Genomic DNA, 20,862 nt, shown 5'->3' with positions numbered 1-20,862 from the left:
GACAAGGGTAGGGTGATCTTAAAAACTTGCAAAGGGCCAACTATCCCTTTCAGAGCAAGTGATGCGGCCCCAACACCCATGCCAATGCACCATTCATCCTGCTCGGTCGAGAGGTGCCGCTGACCCCAATAGGGTGAAATCAGCCTATCAGTGCATTGAAGGGGTGCGCACCGCTATTACTGCTGCAAGATGGACACTTCAATATTGCCGGTCTTTCCTTGCCAATGAAATAAAGCCGACACAAGACACAAGAGGGTAGGGAGGGTGGGAGATCAATTCAAAAGAGGCAGATTTTACCACAGTAGATTCTCTACACCCTCTCACTAACTCCGTCCCTAACCCAACGTCCTATCGCATCTGCCTATAACTGTAAACAAACATTTTTAACTTTATTAACCCCTCTATCCCTGACTAGAAGTTTATGTGCCATCGGCACTATTCCTAACCTCCGTTATAAATCTCTCTGCATTGTGTGTGTCTGTGTCCTGTGTATGTCTCTGCATTGTGTAAGTCTGTGTAGTGTGTATCTCTCTGCATTGTGTGTGTCTGTGTCCTGTGTATCTCTCTGCATTGTGTATGTTTGTGTCCTGTGTATCTCTCTGCATTGTGTATGTCTATGTCTGTGTCCTGTGTATCTCTCTGCATTGTGTATGTCTATGTCTGTTTCCTGTGTATCTCTATGCATAGTGTATGTCTATGTCTGTGTCCTGTGTATCTCTCTGCATTGTGTGTGTCTGTGTCCTGTGTATCTCTCTGCATTGTGTATGTCTATGTTTGTGTCCTGTGTATCTCTCTGCATTGTGTATGTCTATATCTGTGTCCTGTGTATCTCTGCATTGTGTGTGTCTGTGTCCTGTGTATCTCTCTGCATTGTGTATGTCTATGTCTGTGTCCTGTGTATCTCTCTGCATTGTGTATGTCTGTGTCCTGTGTATCTCTCTGCATTGTGTATGTCTCTGCATTGTGTATGTCTATGTCTGTGTCCTGTGTATCTCTCTGCATTGTGTGTGTCTGTGTCCTGTGTATCTCTCTGCATTGTGTGTGTCTGTGTCCTGTGTATCTCTCTGCATTGTGTGTGTCTGTGTCCTGTGTATCTCTCTGCATTGTGTGTGTCTGTGTCCTGTGTATCTCTCTGCATTGTGTATGTCTGTGTCCTGTGTATCTCTCTGCATTGTGTATGTCTGTGTCTGTGTCCTGTGTATCTCTCTGCATTGTGTGTGTCTGTGTCCTGTGTATCTCTCTGCATTGTGTATGTCTGTGTCTGTGTCCTGTGTATCTCTCTGCATTGTGTATGTGTATGTCTGTGTCCTGTGTATCTCTCTGCATTGTGTGTGTCTGTGTCCTGTGTATCTCTCTGCATTGTGTGTGTCTGTGTCCTGTGTATCTCTCTGCATTGTGTATGTCTATGTCTGTGTCCCTTGTATCTCTCTGCATTGTGTATGTCTGTGTCCTGTGTATCTCTCTGCATTGTGTGTGTCTGTGTATCTCTCTGCATTGTGTATGTCTATGTCTGTGTCCTGTGTATCTCTCTGCATTGTGTGTGTCTGTGTCCTGTGTATCTCTCTGCATTGTGTGTGTCTGTTTCCTGTGTATCTCTCTGCATTGTGTGTGTCTGTGTCCTGTGTATCTCTGCATTGTGTGTGTCTGTGTCCTGTGTATCTCTCTGCATTGTGTGTGTCTGTGTCCTGTGTATCTCTCTGCATTGTGTGTGTCTGTGTCCTGTGTATCTCTCTGCATTGTGTGTGTCTGTGTCCTGTGTATCTCTCTGCATTGTGTGTCTGTGTCCTGTGTATCTCTCTGCATTGTGTGTGTCTGTGTCCTGTGTATCTCTGCATTGTGTGTGTCTGTGTCCTGTGTATCTCTCTGCATTGTGTGTGTCTGTGTCCTGTGTATCTCTCTGCATTGTGTGTGTCTGTGTCCTGTGTATCTCTCTGCATTGTGTGTGTCTGTGTCCTGTGTATCTCTCTGCATTGTGTGTCTGTGTCCTGTGTATCTCTCTGCATTGCGTGTGTCTGTGTTCTGTGTATCTCTCTGCATTGTGTGTGTCTGTGTCCTGTGTATCTCTCTGCATTGTGTATGTCTATGTCCGTGTCCCTTGTATCTCTCTGCATTGTGTATGTCTGTGTCCTGTGTATCTCTCTGCATTGTGTGTGTCTGTGTCCTGTGTATCTCTGCATTGTGTGTGTCTGTCTCCTGTGTATCTCTCTGCATTGTGTGTCTGTGTCCTGTGTATCTCTCTGCATTGTGTGTGTCTGTGTCCTGTGTATCTCTGCATTGTGTGTGTCTGTGTCCTGTGTATCTCTCTGCATTGTGTGTGTCTGTGTCCTGTGTATCTCTCTGCATTGTGTGTCTGTGTCCTGTGTATCTCTCTGCATTGTGTGTGTCTGTGTCCTGTGTATCTCTCTGCATTGTGTGTGTCTGTGTCCTGTGTATCTCTCTGCATTGTGTGTGTCTGTGTCCTGTGTATCTCTGCATTGTGTGTCTGTGTCCTGTGTATCTCTCTGCATTGTGTGTGTCTGTGTCCTGTGTATCTCTCTGCATTGTGTATGTCTATGTCCGTGTCCCTTGTATCTCTCTGCATTGTGTATGTCTGTGTCCTGTGTATCTCTCTGCATTGTGTGTGTCTGTGTATCTCTCTGCATTGTGTATGTCTGTGTCCTGTGTATCTCTCTGCATTGTGTGTGTCTGTGTATCTCTCTGCATTGTGTATGTCTATGTCTGTGTCCTGTGTATCTCTCTGCATTGTGTGTGTCTGTGTCCTGTGTATCTCTCTGCATTGTGTGTGTCTGTGTCCTGTGTATCTCTGCATTGTGTGTGTCTGTGTCCTGTGTATCTCTCTGCATTGTGTGTCTGTGTCCTGTGTATCTCTCTGCATTGTGTGTGTCTGTGTCCTGTGTATCTCTCTGCAATGTGTGTGTCTGTGTCCTGTGTATCTCTCTGCATTGTGTGTCTCTGTGTCCTGTGTATCTCTCTGCATTGTGTGTATCTCTTTGCATTGTGTGTGTCTGTGTCCTGTGTATCTCTGCATTGTGTGTGTCTGTGTCCTGTGTATCTCTCTGCATTGTGTGTGTCTGTGTCCTGTGTATCTCTGCATTGTGTATGTCTATGTCTGTGTCCTGTGTATCTCTTTGCATTGTGTGTCTGTGTCCTGTGTATCTCTCTGCATTGTGTGTGTCTGTGTCCTGTGTATCTCTCTGCATTGTGTATGTCTATGTCCGTGTCCCTTGTATCTCTCTGCATTGTGTATATCTGTGTCCTGTGTATCTCTCTGCATTGTGTGTGTCTGTGCCCTGTGTATCTCTCTGCATTGTGTGTGTCTGTGTCCTGTGTATCTCTCTGCATTGTGTATGTCTGTGTCCTGTGTATCTCTCTGCATTGTGTATGTCTATGTCTGTGTCCTGTGTATCTCTCTGCATTGTGTATGTCTGTTTCCTGTGTATCTCTATGCATGGTGTATGTCTATGTCTGTGTCCTGTGTATCTCTCTGCATTGTGTGTGTCTGTGTCCTGTGTATCTCTCTGCATTGTGTATGTCTATGTTTGTGTCCTGTGTATCTCTCTGCATTGTGTATGTCTATGTCTGTGTCCTGTGTATCTCTGCATTGTGTGTGTCTGTGTCCTGTGTATCTCTCTGCATTGTGTATGTCTGTGTCCTGTGTATCTCTCTGCATTGTGTATGTCTATGTCTGTGTCCTGTGTATCTCTCTGCATTGTGTATGTCTGTGTCCTGTGTATCTCTCTGCATTGTGTATGTCTCTGCATTGTGTATGTCTATGTCTGTGTCCTGTGTATCTCTCTGCATTGTGTGTGTCTGTGTCCTGTGTATCTCTCTGCATTGTGTGTGTCTGTGTCCTGTGTATCTCTCTGCATTGTGTATGTCTGTGTTCTGTGTATCTCTCTGCATTGTGTATGTCTGTGTCTGTGTCCTGTGTATCTCTCTGCATTGTGTGTGTCTGTGTCCTGTGTATCTCTCTGCATTGTGTATGTCTGTGTCTGTGTCCTGTGTATCTCTCTGCATTGTGTGTGTCTGTGTCCTGTGTATATCTCTGCATTGTGTATGTCTATGTCTGTGTCCTGTGTATCTCTCTGCATTGTGTGTCTATGTCTGTGTCCTGTGTATCTCTCTGCATTGTGTATGTCTGTGTCCTGTGTATCTCTCTGCATTGGGTGTGTCTGTGTCTGTGTCCTGTGTATCTCTCTGCATTCTGTATGTGTATGTCTGTGTCCTGTGTATCACTCTGCATTGTGTATGTCTGTGTCCTGTGTCCTGTGTATCTCTCTGCATTGTGTGTGTCTGTGTCATGTGTATCTCTCTGCATTGTGTATGTCTGTGTCCTGTGTATCTCTCTGCATTGTGTGTGTCTGTGTCCTGTGTATCTCTCTACATTGTGTGTGTCTGTGTCCTGTGTATCTCTCTGCATTGTGTGTGTCTGTGTCCTGTGTATCTCTCTGCATTCTGTATGTCTGTGTCCTGTGTATCTCTCTGCATTGTGTATGTCTATGTCTGTGTCCTGTGTATCTCTCTGCATTGTGTATGTCTATGTCCTGTGTATCTCTCTGCATTGTGTATGTGTGTGTTTGTGTCCTGTGTATCTCTCTGCATTGTGTATGTCTATGTCCTGTGTATCTCTCTGCATTGTGTATGTGTGTGTCTGTGTCCTGTGTATCTCTCTGCATTGTGTATGTCTATGTCTGTGTCCTGTGTATCTCTCTGCATTGTGTATGTCTGTGTCCTGTGTATCTCTCTGCATTGTGTATGTCTGTGTCTGTGTCCTGTGTATCTCTCTGCATTGTGTATGTGTATGTCTGTGTCCTGTGTATCTCTCTGCATTGTGTATGTCTATGTCTGTGTCCTTGTATCTCTCTGCATTGTGTATGTCTGTGTCCTGTGTATCTCTCTGCATTGTGTGTGTCTGTGTATCTCTCTGCATTGTGTATGTGTGTGTCTGTGTCCTGTGTATCTCTCTGCATTGTGTATGTCTATGTCTGTGTCCTGTGTATCTCTCTGCATTGTGTGTGTCTGTGTCATGTGTATCTCTCTGCATTGTGTATGTCTGTGTCCTGTGTATCTCTCTGCATTGTGTGTGTCTGTGTCCTGTGAATCTCTCTGCATTGTGTGTGTCTGTGTCCTGTGTATCTCTCTGCATTGTGTGTGTCTGTTTCCTGTGTATCTCTCTGCATTGTGTGTGTCTGTGTCCTGTGTATCTCTGCATTGTGTGTGTCTGTGTCCTGTGTATCTCTCTGCATTGTGTGTGTCTGTGTCCTGTGTATCTCTCTGCATTGTGTGTGTCTGTGTCCTGTGTATCTCTCTGCATTGTGTGTGTCTGTGTCCTGTGTATCTCTCTGCATTGTGTGTCTGTGTCCTGTGTATCTCTCTGCATTGCGTGTGTCTGTGTCCTGTGTATCTCTCTGCATTGTGTGTGTCTGTGTCCTGTGTATCTCTCTGCATTGTGTATGTCTATGTCCGTGTCCCTTGTATCTCTCTGCATTGTGTATGTCTGTGTCCTGTGTATCTCTCTGCATTGTGTGTGTCTGTGTCCTGTGTATCTCTGCATTGTGTGTGTCTGTCTCCTGTGTATCTCTCTGCATTGTGTGTCTGTGTCCTGTGTATCTCTCTGCATTGTGTGTGTCTGTGTCTTGTGTATCTCTGCATTGTGTGTGTCTGTGTCCTGTGTATCTCTCTGCATTGTGTGTGTCTGTGTCCTGTGTATCTCTCTGCATTGTGTGTCTGTGTCCTGTGTATCTCTCTGCATTGTGTGTGTCTGTGTCCTGTGTATCTCTCTGCATTGTGTGTGTCTGTGTCCTGTGTATCTCTCTGCATTGTGTGTGTCTGTCCTGTGTATCTCTGCATTGTGTGTCTGTGTCCTGTGTATCTCTCTGCATTGTGTGTGTCTGTGTCCTGTGTATCTCTCTGCATTGTGTATGTCTATGTCCGTGTCCCTTGTATCTCTCTGCATTGTGTATGTCTGTGTCCTGTGTATCTCTCTGCATTGTGTGTGTCTGTGTATCTCTCTGCATTGTGTATGTCTATGTCTGTGTCCTGTGTATCTCTCTGCATTGTGTGTGTCTGTGTCCTGTGTATCTCTCTGCATTGTGTGTGTCTGTGTCCTGTGTATCTCTGCATTGTGTGTGTCTGTGTCCTGTGTATCTCTCTGCATTGTGTGTCTGTGTCCTGTGTATCTCTCTGCAATGTGTGTGTCTGTGTCCTGTGTATCTCTCTGCATTGTGTGTGTCTGTGTCCTGTGTATCTCTCTGCATTGTGTGTATCTCTTTGCATTGTGTGTGTCTGTGTCCTGTGTATCTCTGCATTGTGTGTGTCTGTGTCCTGTGTATCTCTCTGCATTGTGTGTGTCTGTGTCCTGTGTATCTCTGCATTGTGTATGTCTATGTCTGTGTCCTGTGTATCTCTTTGCATTGTGTGTCTGTGTCCTGTGTATCTCTCTGCATTGTGTGTGTCTGTGTCCTGTGTATCTCTCTGCATTGTGTGTGTCTGTGTCCTGTGTATCTCTCTGCATTGTGTATGTCTATGTCCGTGTCCCTTGTATCTCTCTGCATTGTGTATGTCTGTGTCCTGTGTATCTCTCTGCATTGTGTGTGTCTGTGTCCTGTGTATCTCTGCATTGTGTGTGTCTGTGTCCTGTGTATCTCTCTGCATTGTGTGTCTGTGTCCTGTGTATCTCTCTGCATTGTGTGTGTCTGTGTCCTGTGTATCTCTGCATTGTGTGTGTCTGTGTCCTGTGTATATCTCTGCATTGTGTATGTGTATGTCTGTGTCCTGTGTATCTCTCTGCATTGTGTGTGTCTGTGTCCTGTGTATCTCTCTGCATTGTGTGTGTCTGTGTCCTGTGTATCTCTCTGCATTGTGTATGTCTATGTCTGTGTCCCTTGTATCTCTCTGCATTGTGTATGTCTGTGTCCTGTGTATCTCTCTGCATTGTGTGTGTCTGTGTATCTCTCTGCATTGTGTATGTCTATGTCTGTGTCCTGTGTATCTCTCTGCATTGTGTGTGTGTCTGTGTCGTGTGTATCTCTCTGCATTGTGTGTGTCTGTGTCCTGTGTATCTCTCTGCATTGTGTGTGTCTGTGTCCTGTGTATCTCTCTGCATTGTGTGTGTCTGTGTCCTGTGTATCTCTCTGCATTGTGTGTCTGTGTCCTGTGTATCTCTCTGCATTGTGTGTGTCTGTGTCCTGTGTATCTCTGCATTGTGTGTCTGTGTCCTGTGTATCTCTCTGCATTGTGTGTGTCTGTGTCCTGTGTATCTCTCTGCATTGTGTGTGTCTGTGTCCTGTGTATCTCTCTGCATTGTGTGTGTCTGTGTCCTGTGTATCTCTCTGCATTGTTTGTGTCTGTGTCCTGTGTATCTCTCTGCATTGTGTGTGTCTGTGTCCTGTGTATCTCTCTGCATTGTGTGTGTCTGTGTCCTGTGTATCTCTCTGCATTGTGTGTGTCTGTGTCCTGTGTATCTCTCTGCATTGTTTGTGTCTGTGTCCTGTGTATCTCTCTGCATTGTGTGTGTCTGTGTCCTGTGTATCTCTCTGCATTGTGTGTGTCTGTGTCCTGTGTATCTCTCTGCATTGTGTGTGTCTGTGTCCTGTGGATCTCTCTGCATTGTGTGTATGTCTGTGTCCTGTGTATCTCTTTGCATTGTGTGTGTCTGTGTCCTGTGTATCTCTCTGCATTGTGTGTGTCTGTGTCCTGTGTATCTCTCTGCATTGTGTGTGTCTGTGTCCTGTGTATCTCTGCATTGTGTGTGTCTGTGTCCTGTGTATCTCTCTGCATTGTGTGTATCTCTTTGCATTGTGTGTGTCTGTGTCCTGTGTATCTCTGCATTGTGTGTGTCTGTGTCCTGTGTATCTCTCTGCATTGTGTGTGTCTGTGTCCTGTGTATCTCTCTGCATTGTGTGTCTGTGTCCTGTGTATCTCTCTGCATTGTGTGTGTCTGTGTCCTGTGTATCTCTGCATTGTGTGTGTCTGTGTCCTGTGTATCTCTCTGCATTGTGTGTGTCTGTGTCCTGTGTATCTCTCTGCATTGTGTGTGTCTGTGTCCTGTGTATCTCTCTGCATTGTGTGTGTCTGTGTCCTGTGTATCTCTCTGCATTGTGTGTCTGTGTCCTGTGTATCTCTCTGCATTGCGTGTGTCTGTGTCCTGTGTATCTCTCTGCATTGTGTGTGTCTGTGTCCTGTGTATCTCTCTGCATTGTGTATGTCTATGTCCGTGTCCCTTGTATCTCTCTGCATTGTGTATGTCTGTGTCCTGTGTATCTCTCTGCATTGTGTGTGTCTGTGTCCTGTGTATCTCTGCATTGTGTGTGTCTGTCTCCTGTGTATCTCTCTGCATTGTGTGTCTGTGTCCTGTGTATCTCTCTGCATTGTGTGTGTCTGTGTCCTGTGTATCTCTGCATTGTGTGTGTCTGTGTCCTGTGTATCTCTCTGCATTGTGTGTGTGTGTCCTGTGTATCTCTCTGCATTGTGTGTGTCTGTGTCCTGTGTATCTCTCTGCATTGTGTGTGTGTCTGTGTCCTGTGTATCTCTCTGCATTGTGTGTCTGTGTCCTGTGTATCTCTCTGCATTGTGTGTGTCTGTGTCCTGTGTATCTCTCTGCATTGTGTGTGTCTGTGTCCTGTGTATCTCTCTGCATTGTGTGTGTCTGTGTCCTGTGTATCTCTGCATTGTGTGTCTGTGTCCTGTGTATCTCTCTGCATTGTGTGTGTCTGTGTCCTGTGTATCTCTCTGCATTGTGTATGTCTATGTCCGTGTCCCTTGTATCTCTCTGCATTGTGTATGTCTGTGTCCTGTGTATCTCTCTGCATTGTGTGTGTCTGTGTATCTCTCTGCATTGTGTATGTCTATGTCTGTGTCCTGTGTATCTCTCTTCATTGTGTGTGTCTGTGTCCTGTGTATCTCTCTGCATTGTGTGTGTCTGTGTCCTGTGTATCTCTGCATTGTGTGTGTCTGTGTCCTGTGTATCTCTCTGCATTGTGTGTCTGTGTCCTGTGTATCTCTCTGCAATGTGTGTGTCTGTGTCCTGTGTATCTCTCTGCATTGTGTGTGTCTGTGTCCTGTGTATCTCTCTGCATTGTGTGTATCTCTTTGCATTGTGTGTGTCTGTGTCCTGTGTATCTCTGCATTGTGTGTGTCTGTGTCCTGTGTATCTCTCTGCATTGTGTGTGTCTGTGTCCTGTGTATCTCTGCATTGTGTATGTCTATGTCTGTGTCCTGTGTATCTCTTTGCATTGTGTGTCTGTGTCCTGTGTATCTCTCTGCATTGTGTGTGTCTGTGTCCTGTGTATCTCTCTGCATTGTGTGTGTCTGTGTCCTGTGTATCTCTCTGCATTGTGTATGTCTATGTCCGTGTCCCTTGTATCTCTCTGCATTGTGTATGTCTGTGTCCTGTGTATCTCTCTGCATTGTGTGTGTCTGTGTCCTGTGTATCTCTGCATTGTGTGTGTCTGTGTCCTGTGTATCTCTCTGCATTGTGTGTCTGTGTCCTGTGTATCTCTCTGCATTGTGTGTGTCTGTGTCCTGTGTATCTCTCTGCATTGTGTGTGTCTGTGTCCTGTGTATCTCTCTGCATTGTGTGTGTCTGTGTCCTGTGTATCTCTGCATTGTGTGTGTCTGTGTCCTGTGTATCTCTCTGCATTGTGTGTGTCTGTGTATCTCTCTGCATTGTGTAGGTCTATGTCTGTGTCCTGTGTATCTCTCTGCATTGTGTGTATGTCTGTGTCCTGTGTATCTCTTTGCATTGTGTGTGTCTGTGTCTGTGTCCTGTGTATCTCTCTGCATTCTGTATGTGTATGTCTGTGTCCTGTGTATCACTCTGCATTGAGTGTGTCTGTGTCCTGTGTATCTCTCTGCATTGTGTGTGTCTGTGTCCTGTGTATCTCTCTGCATTGTGTGTCTGTGTCCTGTGTATCTCTCTGCAATGTGTGTGTCTGTGTCCTGTGTATCTCTCTGCATTGTGTGTGTCTGTGTCCTGTGTATCTCTCTGCATTGTGTGTATCTCTTTGCATTGTGTGTGTCTGTGTCCTGTGTATCTCTGCATTGTGTGTGTCTGTGTCCTGTGTATCTCTCTGCATTGTGTGTGTCTGTGTCCTGTGTATCTCTGCATTGTGTATGTCTATGTCTGTGTCCTGTGTATCTCTTTGCATTGTGTGTCTGTGTCCTGTGTATCTCTCTGCATTGTGTGTGTCTGTGTCCTGTGTATCTCTCTGCATTGTGTGTGTCTGTGTCCTGTGTATCTCTCTGCATTGTGTATGTCTATGTCCGTGTCCCTTGTATCTCTCTGCATTGTGTATGTCTGTGTCCTGTGTATCTCTCTGCATTGTGTGTGTCTGTGTCCTGTGTATCTCTGCATTGTGTGTGTCTGTGTCCTGTGTATCTCTCTGCATTGTGTGTCTGTGTCCTGTGTATCTCTCTGCATTGTGTGTGTCTGTGTCCTGTGTATCTCTCTGCATTGTGTGTGTCTGTGTCCTGTGTATCTCTCTGCATTGTGTGTGTCTGTGTCCTGTGTATCTCTCTGCATGGTGTGTGTCTGTGTCCTATGTATCTCTCTGCATTGTGTGTGTCTGTGTCCTGTGTATCTCTGCATTGTGTGTGTCTGTGTCCTGTGTATCTCTCTGCATTGTGTGTGTCTGTGTATCTCTCTGCATTGTGTAGGTCTATGTCTGTGTCCTGTGTATCTCTCTGCATTGTGTGTATGTCTGTGTCCTGTGTATCTCTTTGCATTGTGTGTGTCTGTGTCTGTGTCCTGTGTATCTCTCTGCATTCTGTATGTGTATGTCTGTGTCCTGTGTATCACTCTGCATTGAGTGTGTCTGTGTCCTGTGTATCTCTCTGCATTGTGTGTCTGTGTCCTGTGTATCTCTGCATTGTGTGTGTCTGTGTCCTGTGTATCTCTCTGCATTGTGTATGTGTATGTCTGTGTCCTGTGTATCTCTCTGCATTGTGTGTGTCTGTGTCCTGTGTATCTCTCTGCATTGTGTGTGTCTGTGTCCTGTGTATCTCTCTGCATTGTGTATGTCTATGTCTGTGTCCCTTGTATCTCTCTGCATTGTGTATGTCTGTGTCCTGTGTATCTCTCTGCATTGTGTGTGTCTGTGTATCTCTCTGCATTGTGTATGTCTATGTCTGTGTCCTGTGTATCTCTCTGCATTGTGTATGTCTATGTCTGTGTCCTGTGTATCTCTCTGCATTGTGTGTGTCTGTGTCGTGTGTATCTCTCTGCATTGTGTGTGTCTGTGTCCTGTGTATCTCTCTGCATTGTGTGTGTCTGTGTCCTGTGTATCTCTCTGCATTGTGTGTGTCTGTGTCCTGTGTATCTCTCTGCATTGTGTGTGTCTGTGTCCTGTGTATCTCTCTGCATTGTGTGTGTCTGTGTCCTGTGTATCTCTGCATTGTGTGTCTGTGTCCTGTGTATCTCTCTGCATTGTGTGTGTCTGTGTCCTGTGTATCTCTCTGCATTGTGTGTGTCTGTGTCCTGTGTATCTCTCTGCATTGTGTATGTCTATGTCCGTGTCCCTTGTATCTCTCTGCATTGTGTATGTCTGTGTCCTGTGTATCTCTCTGTATTGTGTATGTCTATGTCTGTGTCCTGTGTATCTCTCTGCATTGTGTGTGTCTGTGTCCTGTGTATCTCTCTGCATTGTGTGTGTCTGTGTCCTGTGTATCTCTCTGCATTGTGTGTGTCTGTGTCCTGTGTATCTCTCTGCATTGTGTGTGTCTGTGTCCTGTGTATCTCTGTGCATTGTGTGTGTCTGTGTCCGGTGTATCTCTCTGCATTGTGTGTGTCTGTGTCCTGTGTATCTCTCTGCATTGTGTGTGTCTGTGTCCTGTGTATCTCTGCATTGTGTGTGTCTGTGTCCATTGTATCTCTCTGCATTGTGTGTGTCTGTGTATCTCTCTGCATTGTGTATGTCTATGTCTGTGGCCTGTGTATCTCTCTGCTTTGTGTGTATGTCTGTGTCCTGTGTATCTCTTTGCATTGTGTGTGTCTGTGTCCTGTGTATCTCTCTCCATTGTGTGTATGTCTGTGTCCTGTGTATCTCTTTGCATTGTGTGTGTCTGTGTCCTGTGTATCTCTCTCCATTGTGTGTATGTCTGTGTCCTGTGTATCTCTGTGCATTGTGTGTGTCTGTGTCCTGTGTATCTCTCTGCATTGTGTGTGTCTGTGTCCTGTGTATCTCTCTGCATTGTGTGTGTCTGTGTCCTGTGTATCTCTCTGCATTGTTTGTGTCTGTGTCCTGTGTATCTCTCTGCATTGTGTGTGTCTGTGTCCTGTGTATCTCTCTGCATTGTGTGTGTCTGTGTCCTGTGTATCTCTCTGCATTGTGTGTGTCTGTGTCCTGTGGATCTCTCTGCATTGTGTGTATGTCTGTGTCCTGTGTATCTCTTTGCATTGTGTGTGTCTGTGTCCTGTGTATCTCTCTGCATTGTGTGTGTCTGTGTCCTGTGTATCTCTCTGCATTGTGTGTGTCTGTGTCCTGTGTATCTCTGCATTGTGTGTGTCTGTGTCCTGTGTATCTCTCTGCATTGTGTGTATCTCTTTGCATTGTGTGTGTCTGTGTCCTGTGTATCTCTGCATTGTGTGTGTCTGTGTCCTGTGTATCTCTCTGCATTGTGTGTGTCTATGTCCTGTGTATCTCTGCATTGTGTATGTCTATGTCTGTGTCCTGTGTTTCTCTTTGCATTGTGTGTCTGTGTCCTGTGTATCTCTCTGCATTGTGTGTGTCTGTGTCCTGTGTATCTCTCTGCATTGTGTGTGTCTGTGTCCTGTGTATCTCTCTGCATTGTGTATGTCTATGTCCGTGTCCCTTGTATCTCTCTGCATTGTGTATGTCTGTGTCCTGTATATCTCTCTGCATTGTGTGTGTCTGTGTATCTCTCTGCATTGTGTGTCTATGCCTGTGTCCTGTGTATCTCTCTGCATTGTGTGTGTCTGTATCCTGTGTATCTCTCTGCATTGTGTGTGTCTGTGTCCTGTGTATCTCTCTGCATTGTGTGTGTCTGTGTCCTGTGTATCTCTCTGCATTGTGTGTGTCTGTGTCCTGTGTATCTCTCTGCATTGTGTGTCTGTGTCCTGTGTATCTCTGCATTGTGTGTCTGTGTCCTGTGTATCTCTCTGCATTGTGTGTGTCTGTGTCCTGTGGATCTCTCTGCATTGTGTGTGTCTGTATCCTGTGTATCTCTCTGCATTGTGTATGTCTATGTCCGTGTCTCTTGTATCTCTCTGCATTGTGTATGTCTGTGTCCTGTGTATGTCTCTGCATTGTGTGTGTCTGTGTATCTCTCTGCATTGTGTATGTCTATATCTGTGTCCTGTGTATCTCTCTGCACTGTGTGTGTCTGTGTCCTGTGTATCTCTCTGCATTGTGTGTGTCTGTGTCCTGTGTATCTCTGCATTGTGTGTCTGTGTCCTGTGTATCTCTCTGCATTGTGTGTGTCTGTGTCCTGTGTATCTCTGCATTGTGTGTGTCTGTGTCCTGTGTATCTCTCTGCATTGTGTGTGTCTGTGTCCTGTGTATCTCTCTGCATTGTGTGTGTCTGTGTCCTGTGTATCTCTCTGCATTGTGTATGTCTATGTCCGTGTCCCTTGTATCTCTCTGCATTGTGTATGTCTGTGTCCTGTGTATCTCTCTGCATTGTGTGTGTCTGTGTATCTCTCTGCATTGTGTATGTCTATGTCTGTGTCCTGTTTATCTCTCTGCATTGTGTGTGTCTGTGTCCTGTGTATCTCTCTGCATTGTGTGTCTGTGTCCTGTGTATCTCTCTGCATTGTGTGTGTCTGTGTCCTGTGTATCTCTCTGCATTGTGTGTGTCTGTGTCCTGTGTATCTCTCTGCATTGTGTGTGTCTGTGTCCTGTGTATCTCTCTGCATTGTGTGTGTCTGTGTCCTATGTATCTCTCTGCATTGTGTGTGTCTGTGTCCTGTGTATCTCTCTGCATTGTGTATGTCTATGTCTGTGTCCCTTGTATCTCTCTGCATTGTGTATGTCTGTGTCCTGTGTATCTCTCTGCATTGTGTGTGTCTGTGTATCTCTCTGCATTGTGTATGTCTATGTCTGTGTCCTGTGTATCTCTCTGCTTTGTGTGTGTCTGTGTCCTGTGTATCTCTCTGCATTGTGTGTGTCTGTGTCCTGTGTATCTCTGCATTGTGTGTGTCTGTGTCCTGTGTATCTCTCTGCATTGTGTGTGTCTGTGTCCTGTGTATCTCTCTGCATTGTGTGTGTCTGTGTCCTGTGTATCTCTCTGCATTGTGTGTGTCTGTGTCCTGTGTATCTCTCTGCATTGTGTGTGTCTGTGTCCTGTGTATCTCTCTGCATTGTGTGTGTCTGTTTCCTGTGTATCTCTGCATTGTGTGTGTCTGTGTCGTGTGTATCTCTCTCCATTGTTTATGTCTATGTCCGTGTCCCTTGTATCTCTCTGCATTGTGTATGTCTGTGTCCTGTGTATCTCTCTGCATTGTGTGTGTCTGTGTATCTCTCTGCATTGTGTATGTCTATGTCTGTGTCCTGTGTATCTCTCTACATTGTGTGTGTCTGTGTCCTGTGTATCTCTCTGCATTGTGTGTGTCTGTGTCCTGTGTATCTCTCTGCATTGTGTGTGTCTGTGTCCTGTGTATCTCTGTGCATTGTGTGTGTCTGTGTCCTGTGTATCTCTCTGCATTGTGTGTGTTTGTGTCCTATGTATCTCTCTGCATTGTGTGTGTCTGTGTCCTGTGTATCTCTCTGCATTGTGTATGTCTATGTCCGTGTCCCTTGTATCTCTCTGCATTGTGTATGTCTGTGTCCTGTGTATCTCTCTGCATTGTGTGTGTCTGTGTATCTCTCTGCATTGTGTATGTCTATGTCTGTGTCCTGTGTATCTCTCTGCATTGTGTGTGTCTGTGTCATGTGTATCTCTCTGCATTGTGTGTGTCTGTGTCCTGTGTATCTCTCTGCATTGTGTGTCTGTGTCCTGTGTATCTCTCTGCATTGTGTGTGTCTGTGTCCTGTGTATCTCTCTGCATTGTGTGTGTCTGTGTCCTGTGTATCTCTCTGCATTGTGTGTGTCTGTGTCCTGTGTATCTCTCTGCATTGTGTGTGTCTGTGTCCTATGTATCTCTCTGCATTGTGTGTGTCTGTGTCCTGTGTATCTCTCTGCATTGTGTATGTCTATGTCTGTGTCCCTTGTATCTCTCTGCATTGTGTATGTCTGTGTCCTGTGTATCTCTCTGCATTGTGTGTGTCTGTGTATCTCTCTGCATTGTGTATGTCTATGTCTGTGTCCTGTGTATCTCTCTGCTTTGTGTGTGTCTGTGTCCTGTGTATCTCTCTGCATTGTGTGTGTCTGTGTCCTGTGTATCTCTGCATTGTGTGTGTCTGTGTCCTGTGTATCTCTCTGCATTGTGTGTGTCTGTGTCCTGTGTATCTCTCTGCATTGTGTGTGTCTGTGTCCTGTGTATCTCTCTGCATTGTGTGTGTCTGTGTCCTGTGTATCTCTCTGCATTGTGTGTGTCTGTGTCCTGTGTATCTCTCTGCATTGTGTGTGTCTGTTTCCTGTGTATCTCTGCATTGTGTGTGTCTGTGTCGTGTGTATCTCTCTCCATTGTTTATGTCTATGTCCGTGTCCCTTGTATCTCTCTGCATTGTGTATGTCTGTGTCCTGTGTATCTCTCTGCATTGTGTGTGTCTGTGTATCTCTCTGCATTGTGTATGTCTATGTCTGTGTCCTGTGTATCTCTCTACATTGTGTGTGTCTGTGTCCTGTGTATCTCTCTGCATTGTGTGTGTCTGTGTCCTGTGTATCTCTCTGCATTGTGTGTGTCTGTGTCCTGTGTATCTCTGTGCATTGTGTGTGTCTGTGTCCTGTGTATCTCTCTGCATTGTGTGTGTTTGTGTCCTATGTATCTCTCTGCATTGTGTGTGTCTGTGTCCTGTGTATCTCTCTGCATTGTGTATGTCTATGTCCGTGTCCCTTGTATCTCTCTGCATTGTGTATGTCTGTGTCCTGTGTATCTCTCTGCATTGTGTGTGTCTGTGTATCTCTCTGCATTGTGTATGTCTATGTCTGTGTCCTGTGTATCTCTCTGCATTGTGTGTGTCTGTGTCATGTGTATCTCTCTGCATTGTGTGTGTCTGTGTCCTGTGTATCTCTGCATTGTGTGTGACTGTGTCCTGTGTTTCTCTCTGCATTGTGTGTGTCTGTGTCCTGTGTATCTCTCTGCATTGTGTGTGTCTGTGTCCTGTGTATCTCTCTGCATTGTGTGTGTCTGTGTCCTGTGTATCTCTCTGCATTATGTGTGTCTGTGTCCTGTGTATCTCTCTGCATTGTGTATGTCTATGTCCGTGTCCCTTGTATCTCTCTGCATTGTGTATGTCTGTGTCCTGTGTATCTCTCTGCATTGTGTGTGTCTGTGTATCTCTCTGCATTGTGTGTGTCTGTGTCCTGTGTATCTCTGCATTGTGTGTCTGTGTCCTGTGTATCTCTCTGCATTGTGTGTGTCTGTGTCCTGTGTATCTCTCTGCATTGTGTGTGTCTGTGTCCTGTGTATCTCTCTGCATTGTGTGTGTCTGTGTCCTGTGTTTCTCTCTGCATTGTGTGTGTCTGTGTCCTGTGTTTCTCTCTGCATTGTGTGTGTCTGTGTCCTGTGTATCTCTCTGCATTCTGTGTGTCTGTGTCCTGTGTATCTCTCTGCATTGTGTGTGTCTGTGTCCTGTGTATCTCTCTGCATTATGTGTGTCTGTGTCCTGTGTATCTCTCTGCATTGTGTATGTCTATGTCCATGTCCCTTGTATCTCTCTGCATTGTGTATGTCTGTGTCCTGTGTATCTCTCTGCATTGTGTGTGTCTGTGTCCTGTGTATCTCTCTGCATTGTGTGTGTCTGTGTCCTGTGTATCTCTCTGCATTGTGTGTGTCTGTGTCCTGTGTATCTCTCTGCATTGTGTGTCTGTGTCCTGTGTATCTCTCTGCATTGTGTGTGTCTGTGTCCTGTGTATCTCTCTGCATTGTGTATGTCTATGTCCGTGTCCCTTGTATCTCTCTGCATTGTGTATGTCTGTGTCCTGTGTATCTCTCTGCATTGTGTGTGTCTGTGTATCTCTCTGCATTGTGTATGTCTATGTCGTGTGTATCTCTCTGCATTGTGTGTGTCTGTGTCCTGTGTATCTCTCTGCATTGTGTGTCTGTGTCCTGTGTATCTCTGCATTGTGTGTGTCTGTGTCCTGTGTATCTCTCTGCATTGTGTGTGTCTGTGTCCTGTGTATCTCTCTGCATTGTGTGTGTCTCTGTCCTGTGTATCTCTCTGCATTGTGTGTGTCTGTGTCCTGTGTATCTCTGCATTGTGTGTCTGTGTCCTGTGTATCTCTCTGCATTGTGTGTGTCTGTGTCCTGTGTATCTCTCTGCATTGTGTGTGTCTGTGTCCTGTGTATCTCTCTGCATTGTGTATGTCTATGTCCGTGTCCCTTGTATCTCTCTGCATTGTGTATGTCTGTGTCCTGTGTATCTCTCTGCATTGTGTGTGTCTGTGTATCTCTCTGTATTGTGTATGTCTATGTCTGTGTCCTGTGTATCTCTCTGCATTGTGTGTGTCTGTGTCCTGTGTATCTCTCTGCATTGTGTGTGTCTGTGTCCTGTGTATCTCTGCATTGTGTGTGTCTGTGTCCTGTGTATCTCTCTGCATTGTGTGTGTCTGTGTCCTGTGTATCTCTCTGCATTGTGTGTGTCTGTGTCCTGTGTATCTCTCTGCATTGTGTGTGTCTGTGTCCTGTGTATCTCTCTGCATTGTGTGTGTCTGTGTCCTGTGTATCTCTCTGCATTGTGTGTGTCTGTGTCCTGTGTATCTCTCTGCATTGTGTGTGTCTGTGTCCTGTGTATCTCTCTGCATTGTGTGTGTCTGTGTCCTGTGTATCTCTCTGCATTGTGTGTGTCTGTGTCCTGTGTATCTCTCTGCATTGTGTATGTCTATGTCCGTGTCCCTTGTATCTCTCTGTATTGTGTATGTCTGTGTCCTGTGTATCTCTCTGCATTGTGTGTGTCTGTGTATCTCTCTGCATTGTGTATGTCTATGTCTGTGTCCTGTGTATCTCTCTGCATTGTGTGTGTCTGTGTCCTGTGTATCTCTCTGCATTGTGTGTGTCTGTGTCCTGTGTATCTCTGCATTGTGTGTGTCTGTGTATCTCTCTGCATTGTGTGTGTCTGTGTCCTGTGTATCTCTCTGCATTGTGTGTGTCTGTGTCCTGTGTATCTCTCTGCATTGTGTGTGTCTGTGTCCTGTGTATCTCTCTGCATTGTGTGTGTCTGTGTCCTGTGTATCTCTCTGCATTGTGTATGTCTATGTCCGTGTACCGTGTATCTCTCTGCATTGTGTATGTCTGTGTCCTGTGTATCTCTCTGCATTGTGTGTGTCTGTGTATCTCTCTGCATTGTGTATGTCTATGTCTGTGTCCTGTGTATCTCTCTGCATTGTGTTTGTCTGTGTCCTGTGTATCTCTCTGCATTGTGTGTGTCTGTGTCCTGTGTATCTCTGCATTGTGTGTGTCTGTGTCCTGTGTATCTCTCTGCATTGTGTGTGTCTGTGTCCTGTGTATCTCTGCATTGTGTGTCTGTGTCCTGTGTATCTCTCTGCATTGTGTGTGTCTGTGTCCTGTGTATCTCTCTGCATTGTGTGTGTCTGTGTCCTGTGTATCTCTGCATTGTGTGTCTGTGTCCTGTGTATCTCTCTGCATTGTGTGTGTCTGTGTCCTGTGTATCTCTCTGCATTGTGTGTGTCTGTGTCCTGTGTATCTCTCTGCATTGTGTATGTCTATGTCCGTGTCCCTTGTATCTCTCTGCATTGTGTATGTCTGTGTCCTGTGTATCTCTCTGCATTGTGTGTGTCTGTGTATCTCTCTGTATTGTGTATGTCTATGTCTGTGTCCTGTGTATCTCTCTGCATTGTGTGTGTCTGTGTCCTGTGTATCTCTCTGCATTGTGTGTGTCTGTGTCCTGTGTATCTCTGCATTGTGTGTGTCTGTGTCCTGTGTATCTCTCTGCATTGTGTGTGTTTGTGTCCTGTGTATCTCTCTGCATTGTGTGTGTCTGTGTCCTGTGTATCTCTCTGCATTGTGTGTGACTGTGTCCTGTGTATCTCTTTGCATTGTGTGTGTCTGTGTCCTGTGTATCTCTCTGCATTGTGTGTGTCTGTGTCCTGTGTATCTCTCTGCATTGTGTGTGTCTGTGTCCTGTGTATCTCTCTGCATTGTGTGTGTCTGTGTCCTGTGTATCTCTGCATTGTGTGTGTCTGTGTCCTGTGTATCTCTCTGCATTGTGTGTATGTCTGTGTCCTGTGTATCTCTTTGCATTGTGTGTGTCTGTGTCCTGTGTATCTCTCTGCATTGTGTGTATGTGTGTGTCCTGTGTATCTCTGTGCATTGAGTGTGTCTGTGTCCTGTGTATCTCTCTGCATAGTGTGTGTCTGTGTCCTGTGTATCTCTCTGCATTGTGTGTGTCTGTGTCCTGTGTATCTCTCTGCATTGTGTGTGTCTGTGTCCTGTGTATCTCTCTGCATTGTGTGTGTCTGTGTCCTGTGTATCTCTTTGCATTGTGTGTGTCTGTGTCCTTTGTATCTCTGCATTGTGTGTCTGTGTCCTGTGTATCTCTCTGCATTGTGTGTGTCTGTGTCCTGTGTATCAATCTGCATTGTGTGTGTCTGTGTCCTGTGTATCTCTCTGCATTGTGTATGTCTATGTCCGTATCCCTTGTATCTCTCTGCATTGTGTATGTCTGTGTCCTGTGTATCTCTCTGCATTGTGTGTGTCTGTGTATCTCTCTGTATTGTGTATGTCTATGTCTGTATCCTGTGTATCTCTCTGCATTGTGTGTGTCTGTGTCCTGTGTATCTCTCTGCATTGTGTGTGTCTGTGTCGTGTATCTCTGCATTGTGTGTGTATGTGTCCTGTGTATCTCTCTGCATTGTGTGTGTCTGTGTCCTGTGTATCTCTCTGCATTGTGTGTGTCTGTGTCCTGTGTATCTCTCTGCATTGTGTGTGTCTGTGTCCTGTGTATCTCTTTGCATTGTGTGTGTCTGTGTCCTGTGTATCTCTCTGCATTGTGTGTGTCTGTGTCCTGTGTATCTCTCTGCATTGTGTGTGTCTGTGTCCTGTGTATCTCTGTGCATTGTGTGTCTGTGTCCTGTGTATCTCTCTGCATTGTGTGTGTCTGTGTCCTGTGTATCTCTGCATTGTGTGTGTCTGTGTCCTGTGTATCTCTCTGCATTGTGTGTGTCTGTGTATCTCTCTGCATTGTATATGTCTATGTCTGTGTCCTGTGTATCTCTCTGCATTGTGTGTATGTCTGTGTCCTGTGTATCTCTTTGCATTGTGTGTGTCTGTGTCCTGTGTATCTCTCTGCATTGTGTGTATGTGTGTGTCCTGTGTATCTCTGTGCATTGAGTGTGTCTGTGTCCTGTGTATCTCTCTGCATTGTGTGTGTCTGTGTCCTGTGTATCTCTCTGCATTGTGTGTGTCTGTGTCCTGTGTATCTCTCTGCATTGTGTGTGTCTGTGTCCTGTGTATCTCTCTGCATTGTGTGTGTCTGTGACCTGTGTATCTCTTTGCATTGTGTGTGTCTGTGTCCTGTGTATCTATCTGCATTGTGTGTGTCTGTGTCCTGTGTATCTCTCTGCATTGTGTGTGTCTGTGTCCTGTGTATCTCTCTGCATTGTGTGTGTCTGTGTCCTGTGTATCTCTCTGCATTGTGTGTGTCTGTGTCCTGTGTATCTCTCTGCATTGTGTGTGTCTGTGTCCTGTGTATCTCTCTGCATTGTGTGTGTCTGTGTCCTGTGTATCTCTTTGCATTGTGTGTGTCTGTGCCCTGTGTATCTCTTTGCATTGTGTGTGTCTGTGTC

This window comes from Taudactylus pleione, unplaced genomic scaffold, assembly GCF_031769625.1.
Source record: "Taudactylus pleione unplaced genomic scaffold, aTauple2 ptg001444l, whole genome shotgun sequence".
In the NCBI taxonomy this organism is placed as follows: domain Eukaryota; kingdom Metazoa; phylum Chordata; class Amphibia; order Anura; family Myobatrachidae; genus Taudactylus; species Taudactylus pleione.
The sequence above is the reverse complement of the archived record's forward strand: the minus strand, read 5'-3'. Positions refer to the sequence as shown.